Source organism: Cebus imitator, unplaced genomic scaffold (genome assembly GCF_001604975.1).
Source record: "Cebus imitator isolate Cc_AM_T3 unplaced genomic scaffold, Cebus_imitator-1.0 Scaffold242, whole genome shotgun sequence".
Lineage (NCBI taxonomy): Eukaryota > Metazoa > Chordata > Mammalia > Primates > Cebidae > Cebus > Cebus imitator.
Window position 1 is genome coordinate 58,760 of NW_016107557.1, and position 8,088 is coordinate 66,847.

General features: G+C 35.7%; 1 protein-coding gene across 2 annotated transcripts in view; it reads left to right on the forward strand.

Moving 5' to 3' along the window:
* Nucleotides 1–8,088, forward strand: part of ANKRD62 (ankyrin repeat domain 62) — an 83,244-nt gene that overhangs the window by 58,383 nt on the left and 16,773 nt on the right. Inside the window, exons 16-17 of one of the 2 annotated variants that reach the window (XM_037727849.1) lie at nt 333–371; nt 964–1,115. The gene's annotated coding sequence lies outside the window, so the exon portion shown is untranslated. Of the gene's footprint in view, nt 1–332; nt 372–963; nt 1,668–8,088 lie in introns of those variants that run through there. The other variant, XM_037727848.1, reaches the window with a different exon arrangement.

An 8,088-nucleotide genomic window follows, 5' to 3' on the forward strand; every position in this document is an offset into this window, starting at 1 on the left:
CTGCCTTGGCCTCCCAAAATGCTGAGATTATAGGCATGAGCCATCACACCCATCCTGTACAGTGTTTTACGAAAATGTTTTGCATGTAACAAAGTTTTAACTGTGTTTTCACCACATCCTGTAACATGAGGTCAGGTGTGGACCTTTCTGGTTGTGATAACATGCCTGTGCTCAAAAAGTTTCAGATTGTAGAGCATTCTGGATTTCAGATTTTCAGGCTAAGGATAATCAGCCCAGAGTAGAGATACTCCTTGACTTACAATGGGGCTACATCAGAATTTCTCTTGTTTAATTTAAACATTATTAATAAAATTTCACTTTTTCAAATACAGCAGGTGTGCAAGAAAACATAACTGCAGAAGTACATGAAGGTATGTTGCTAAAAATTATGAATTAAATTTAAATCATTGATTCTTGAAATAAACTGTAAATAATGAATGTCATCCCTCTCCATTGCTTTGTTGATAAATACTACATTAATTACTTTTTCTTATACACATTACTGAAAGATGTGAAAACATAAATATTCATAATGAAAAGTATACTTATGCCTCATTAGTTTATCATGTTTTATAACTTTAAAAAAAATCTCAAGAAGTCTGTGGGTATCCCTTTTTTTTCTGGCTCTACACTCTGCCATCTCTATGGAACCATCAGTTTGCACACTGAAACTGTTCTCAGAAAATAATGATATCATCAACTTCTCAAGGTTATGGTAGTGACTTAAAACCAACAGATCCTAGATTAATGTCTCAAGCAATTACTGTTGATAAGCAGTCACTTGACCAGTGACATTTTGTATGTGTCTGTGTGTGTGTGATGTATATCTGGTTTCTGGACACTATTCTGTTCCATTGATCTATCTTTATGTCAAAATCACACTGTTATGATTATTGTGGCTTTATAATAATTCTTCAAACTGCATTGTGTTTGCTCTCTAAATTTATTCCTTTGTTTTTTCAGATTTACTGCATTTGTGTCATCTACATGCCATGGAAGTCTTAAAATCAGTTGTCAATTTCTACAAAATACCTGCTTGGATTTGGACTGGGATTGCATTATGTCGTGGGAAAGAGTGAACATCTTAATGTTGAGCCTCTCAACCTATGAATAAGGTATTTTCTTAGATATTCTTTAGTTTTTCTCCACAATATTTTTTGGTAATCATTGTACAGATATTTTGCATAGTATGTCAGATATATTCCCAAGCATTTTATATTTTAATGCTATTATAAATAGTATTACTTTTAAAATTTCAATTCTTAACAGTTTATTTGTAACATATAGAATTACAATTGATTTTTGTATATCAATCTTGTCCTGCAATGTGGCAAAACTCACTTACTGGTGTCAGTAATGTTGCAGTGAATTTCACTTGGTTTTCTACACAGATGATTATGTCTGTGAATAAAGACAGTTTTACTTATTTCTTTTCAGTCTAGATGCCTTTTATTTTCCTCCCTCCCTTCCTCTCTTACACTCTTCCTTTCTTCCTTCCCTCCTTTCTTCCTTCTCGTGACTCCCTTTTAAAAGTGATTACAGTTGCTCAAATTTCCAAGTACAGTGTTGAATAGAGGTGGTAACAGCTGACATGCCAGTCTTATTCTTGGTCTTCGGGGAAAACATCCAGTCTTTCATCATTACGTAGAATGTTAGCATTTTTTTTTTGTGACGGAGTTTCACTCTTGTTGCCCAGGCTAGAGTGTAGTGGTCCGATCTCAGCTCACCACAACCTCCGCCTCCCAGGTTCAAGGGATTCTCCTGCCTCAGCTCGTGAATAGGTAGGATTACAGGCAAACACCACCATGCCCAGCTAATTTTGTATTTTTTTTAGTAGAGACGGGGTTTCTCCATGTTGGTCAGGACGGTCTCAAAATCCCAACCTCAGGTGATTTGCCTGCCTCGACCTCCCAAAGGCCTGGGATTTCATGTGTGAGCCACCACGCCTGGCCCCGCTGAGATTATTTTTTTAATGAAAAATGTTCAATTTTCTCATGTTTTTTCTGCATCTAATACATATGGTTTTTATTTTTTAATATTGTTAATATAAGATTGATTTGGGGGAGAAGGTTAAGTTCATATTTTTAATTCAAAATAATTTTTAAACGTAGTTTTTTCTTGAAATTTTTTATTTTAAATCTTCTGTTTAAAAGACTCTAAACATTGTCAATTATTTTTAAAGTTCTGGTGAAATATATATAATATAAAATTTCACATTTTAACAATTTTTTACTCCATAGTTCAATGGTATTAAATACATTTACAATATCATACAACAATCAACATTATTAATTTCTAGAACTTTTCATAATCCCTAAGAGAAACTCTGTATGCATTAAATAATGTTTTTCCATCAACCCTCTCCTTATCCCTAGTAACCTCTATTATACTTTCTGTCTGTATGAATTTACCTATGCCAGGTATGGCATATAAGTAAAATCATGAAATAGTGGCTTTTTGTGTCTGGGTTATTTCACTTAGCATAATGTTTTCAAAGCTCATCTAAGCATGTATCAGTAGATTCTTTCCTCTTATTTGTGATTAATATTCTATTGCAGAGAAATACCGCATTTTATTTAACAGTTCATGGACATTTGGATTGTTTCCAGGTTTTTACTATTATGAATAATGTACTGTGGACATGTTTGTAGACACATGTTTCTCTTGGATAACTACTCAAGTGGGAATCTAAGTCAAATGGTAACTATGTTTAATCTCAAGGAATTGTCAGACTGTTATTCAACGCAGTTGTGTAATTTTACATTTCCACTAGCAGTGTATGAGGGTTCCAATTTCTCCACATCTTTTGCAGTATTTTTTTTCATCTTCTCTATTATAGGCATTCTAGTGGTGTTAAGTGGTACCTCATTGTTGTTTTGATATACATTTCCCTTTCATGTTGAGCATGTCTTCTTGTGGTTACTGACCAGTTGTCATTTCTTAGATGAAATACCTGGTAGTTATCTTTTGACCATGTTTTAATTGATTGCCTTTTTCTTATTGATTTGTAAGTGTTCTTTATATATTCTGAACAAGAACATATTTTTTTACACTTTTCTATAAACTTTGTTCTAATATTATTGTTTCTGTATTTTAAAATTTTATCAGCCTCTTTTCTCAAGAACTTACCATATATATTAGTATGATATTTCTGTATTCCAGTCTTGTTTTCATGATTTCCTTCCTTGACCAAAAGAAAAAATATATTCTTATTACCCAAATAATTTCCCACTTTACTCACACCCACTATTTTTCTATAAATCCACATTCTCTCCTGGGGCAAAAGATTGGGAAGATTTATGTTACTGAAGGAACTTCCTTTATATTGTTCAGGAATAGCTTTAATGAAGTTTTATATAGTTGGAGAAATCAGGAGAAAGCATGTATGTCACTGCTTTACTCAGAAGCACTGGCTTACATGCCTTGAAATGATTTAATAGGCCTTCAATAAATGGCCTAAGATACTAAAAGCTGCCATGTCATTAAGCATCACAGTTACTTATAAAGAAAAAAATTAGAATTTACATGTCAAAATCTTCTACTACAAAGATGGCAGATATTTGACTGAAACTGCAGTGTTTGTCCTTGTTGACATAACTTCAAGCTAGTCCCTGCCTAACTTATCTGTTTTCCATTTTTAACATTTGTTTACATTTTTATTTGATAAATGTATATTTTTATACCATGCTTCCAAGTGTCACTCTGATCTATGCCTAAATGATCATACACAGAATTGTGGAGTTTATTGAGGAGACTCATCCCATGAATGGGAAAACTCAGATAATCTGAGCAGATGTCTCTGGAAATATTGAGGAGGAAAGAAAAACTTTGTTTTCCTTTCATACAGAGATTCCCCCCATTATTTCCATGTACACTATATGAAACACAAATCAACATCAGTTTTTCAGCACAAAAATAAAAATAATACAATTGTGAGGGGAATCATCTTTCTAAAGGTCAGTTATTCTAGGGGAAACACTCAGCATATACTAGATGAATGAAAAAAGTCAGTAATGAGAAACACATACTAACCCCCATTCCCAATTGCATTTCCCTCTTCCCACTGACAAGACCTTCTGTCTTCTCCCAAGTGTTGAGTAGAAACACTGCCAACTCTCCACATTGATCTGGCTGATTCCCAGAGCCAGGATATGTCACTTACTTGGTGGATAGGAAATTTTAAATCCATTGGTCCATGTTTGCATGTCAGTTAGGTTAATATGTCAGTGATCAGTGAGTTTATCTGATCTCTCATCTGGACTCTGTACAAGAGAGATGGAAAGCAAGTGAAGACCTTCCTTAAATTAAGTGGGTAAGTGTCTGTTCTTCAGGTGAAACTTTTCTTTGTTCAGGTTCCAAATTCAAGACTGGGGGAAGTATTTGAAAAGGTTTTTTTTGGTCAAGGCATTAATCCATATTTTCCAAATCAGCTTTCCAGAAATGACATCTTTGGATATTGATATAATCATATATATGTATATGAGATTGTATCAATATATATGAGATATAATCATATATATATGAGATTATATCAATATCCAAAGATACTGATATATGTGTGTGTGTATATATGTATATGTGTATATATATATATATATATATATATATGTGTGTGTGTATATATATATATATATATATATAAATTTTTATTTCTTTCTTTTTTCTTTTTTCCATTTACTTATTTTATTGCATTTTAGGTTTTGGGGTACATGTGAAGAACATGCAGAATTGTTGCATAGGTACACACATGGCAGTGTGATTTGCTGCCTTCCTCCCCATCACCTACATCTGGCATTTCTCCCCGTGCTATCTCTCCCCAGCTCCCCACCCCCCCCCATTCCTCCCCTATTTCCCCCCAACTGACCCCAGTGTGTAGTGTTCCCCTCCCTGTGTCCATGTGTTCTCATTGTTCAACACCCACCTATGAGTGAGAACATGCGGTGTTTGATCTTCTGCTCTTCTGTCAGTTTGCTGAGAATGATGGTTTCCAGGTTCATCCATGTCCCTACAAAGGACACAAACTCATCGTTTTTGATGGCTGCATAATATTCCATGGTGTATATGTGCCACATTTTCCCTGTCCAGTCTATCATCGATGGGCATTTGGGTTGGTTCCAGGTCTTTGCTATTGTAAACAGTGATGCAATGAACATTCGTGTGCACGTGTCCTTATAGTAGAAAGATTTGTAATCCTTTGGATATATACCCAGTAATGGGATTGCTGGGTCAAATGGAATTTCTATTTCTAGGTCCTTGAGGAATCGCCACACTGTCTTCCACAATGGTTGAACTAATTTACACTTCCCCCAACAGTGTAAAAGTGTTCCTATTTCTCCACATCCTCTCCAGCATCTGTTGTCTCCAGATTTTTTAATGATCGCCATTCTAACTGGCGTGAGATGGTATCTCAATGTTGTTTTGATTTGCATTTCTCTATAAATTTTTATTTCTATATATATTTTGTACTTTAGATTCTGGGGTACCTGTGCAGATCATGTAGGATTGTTGCATAGGTACATTCATGGCAATGTGATCTGCTGCCTCCATCCCCCGTCACCTCTATCTGGCATTTCTCCACATGTTATCCCTCCCCAACCTCCCTGTCCCCGCTGTCACTCCCCTAGTTCCCCCCAACAGACCCCATTGTGTGATGCTCCTCTCCCTGTGTCCATGTGTTCTCATTGTTCAACACCCCCTATGAGTGAGAAAATCAAATGCGGTGTTTGATTTTCTGTTCTTTTGTCAGTTTGCTGAGAATGATGGTTTCCAGATTCATCCATGTCCCTACAAAGGACATGAATTCATCTTTTTTTATGGCTGCAAAGTATTCCATGGGGTATATGTGCCACATATTCCTTGTCCAGTCTATCATCAATGGGCATTTGGGTTGGTTCCAGGTCTTTGCTATTGTAAACAGTGCCACAATGAACATACTTGTGCATTTGTCTTTATAATAGAACAATTTATAATCCTTTGGATATATACCCAGAAATGAGAGGGCTGGATCAAATGGAATTTCTGTTTCTACATCCTTGAGGAATTGAGACACCGTCTTCCATAGTGGTTGAACTAATTTACACTCCCACCAACAACGTAAAAGTGTTCCTATTTCTCCACATCCTCTCCAGCATCTGTTGTCTCCAGAGTTTTTAATGATCACCATTTTAATTGGCATGAGATGGTAGCTCCATGTAGTTTTGATTTGCATTTCTCAAATGACCAGTGATGATGAGAATTTTTTCATGTTTGTTGGCCTCAAATACGTCTTCTTTTGAAAAGTGTCTGTTCGTGTCCTTCACCTACTTTTAAATGGGTTTGTTTGTTTTCTTCTTGTAAATCTGTTTTAGTTCTTTGTAGATTCTGTATATTAGCCCTTTGTCAGATGGGTAGATTTCAAAATTTTTTCCCATTCTGTTGGTTGCCAGTTCACGCTAATGATTGTTTATTTTGCTGTGCAGAAGCTCTGGAATTTACTTAGATCCCATTTGTCTATTTTGGCTTTTGTTGCCAATACTTTTGGTGTTTTAGTCATGAAATCCTTGCCTGTGCCTATATCCTGAATGGTTTTACCTAGGTTTCCTTCTAGGGTTTTTATGGTGTTAGGTCTTATGTTTAGGCCTTTAATCCATCTGGAGTTAATTTGAGTGTAAGGTGTCAGGAAGGGGTCCAGTTTCTGCTTTCCGTACATGGCTAGCCAGTTTTCCCAACACCATTTATTAAACAGGGAATCCTTTCCCCATTGCTTGTTTTTGTCAGATTTGTCAAAGATTGAATAGTTGTAGATATGCAGCGTTGCCTCCAAGGCCTTCGTTCTGTTCCATTCGTCTATATCTCTGTTTTGGTACCAGTACTGTTTTGAATACTGTAGCCTTGTAGGATAGTTTGAAGCCAGGAAGCATGATGTCTCCAGCTTTGTTCTTTTTGCTTAGTATTGTTTTGGCTATTCAGGCTCTCTTTTGGTTCCATATGAAGTTTAAGGTGGTTTTTTCCAGTTCTGTGAAGACAGTCATAGGTAGCTTGATGAGGATAGCATTGAATCTATAAATTACTTTGGGCAGTATGGACATTTTCACTATATTGATTCTTTCTAACCATGAGCATAGAATGTTTTTTCATGTTTGTGTCCTCTCTTATTTCCTTGAGCAATGGTTCATAGTTCTCCTTGAAGAGGTCGCTAACATCGTTTGTTAGTTGTATTCTTACGTATTTTATTCTCTTTGTAGCAATTGTGAATGGCAGTTCATTCTTGATTTGGCTCTCTTTTAGTCTGTTATTGGTGTATAGGAATGCTTGTGACATTTGCACATTAATTTTTTATCCTGAGACTTTACTGAAGTTACTTATCAGTTTAAGATTTTGGGCTGAGATGATCGAATCTTCTACATATACAATCATGTTGTCTGCAAATAGAGACAATTTGACTTTCTCCTTCCCTAATTGAATACACTTTATTTCTTTTCCTTGCCTGATTTCTCTGGCTAGAACTTCCAATATTATATTGAATAGGAGTGGTGAGAGAGGACATCCTTGTCTAGTGCCAGATTTCAAAGGGAATGCTTCCAGTTTTGGCCCACTCAGTATGATATTGGCTGTGGGTTTGTCATAAATAGCTTTTATTGAGATACATTCCATCAATACCTAATTTATTGACAGTTTTTAACATAAAGGACTGTTGAATTTTGTCAAAGGCCTTCTCTGCATCTATTGAGATAATCATGTGGTTTCTTTATTTGCTTCTGTTTATGTGGTGGATTACATTTATAGATCTGTGTATGTTGAGCCAGCTTGCATCCCCAGGATGAAGCCTACTTGATTGTGATTGATAAGATTTTTGATGTGCTATTGCATTCAGTTTCCAGAATTTTACTGAAGATTTTTGCATTTATGTTCATCATGGATATTGGCCTGAAGTTTTCTCTTCTTGTTGAGTCTTTGCCACGTTTTGGTATCAGGATGATGTTGGTCTTACAAAATGACTTTGGAAGGATTCCCTGTTTTTGTATTCTTTGGAATAGTTTCAGAAGAAATGTTACCAGCTCCTCTTTGTACATCTGTTAGAATTCTGCTGTGAACCCATCTGAACCTGGG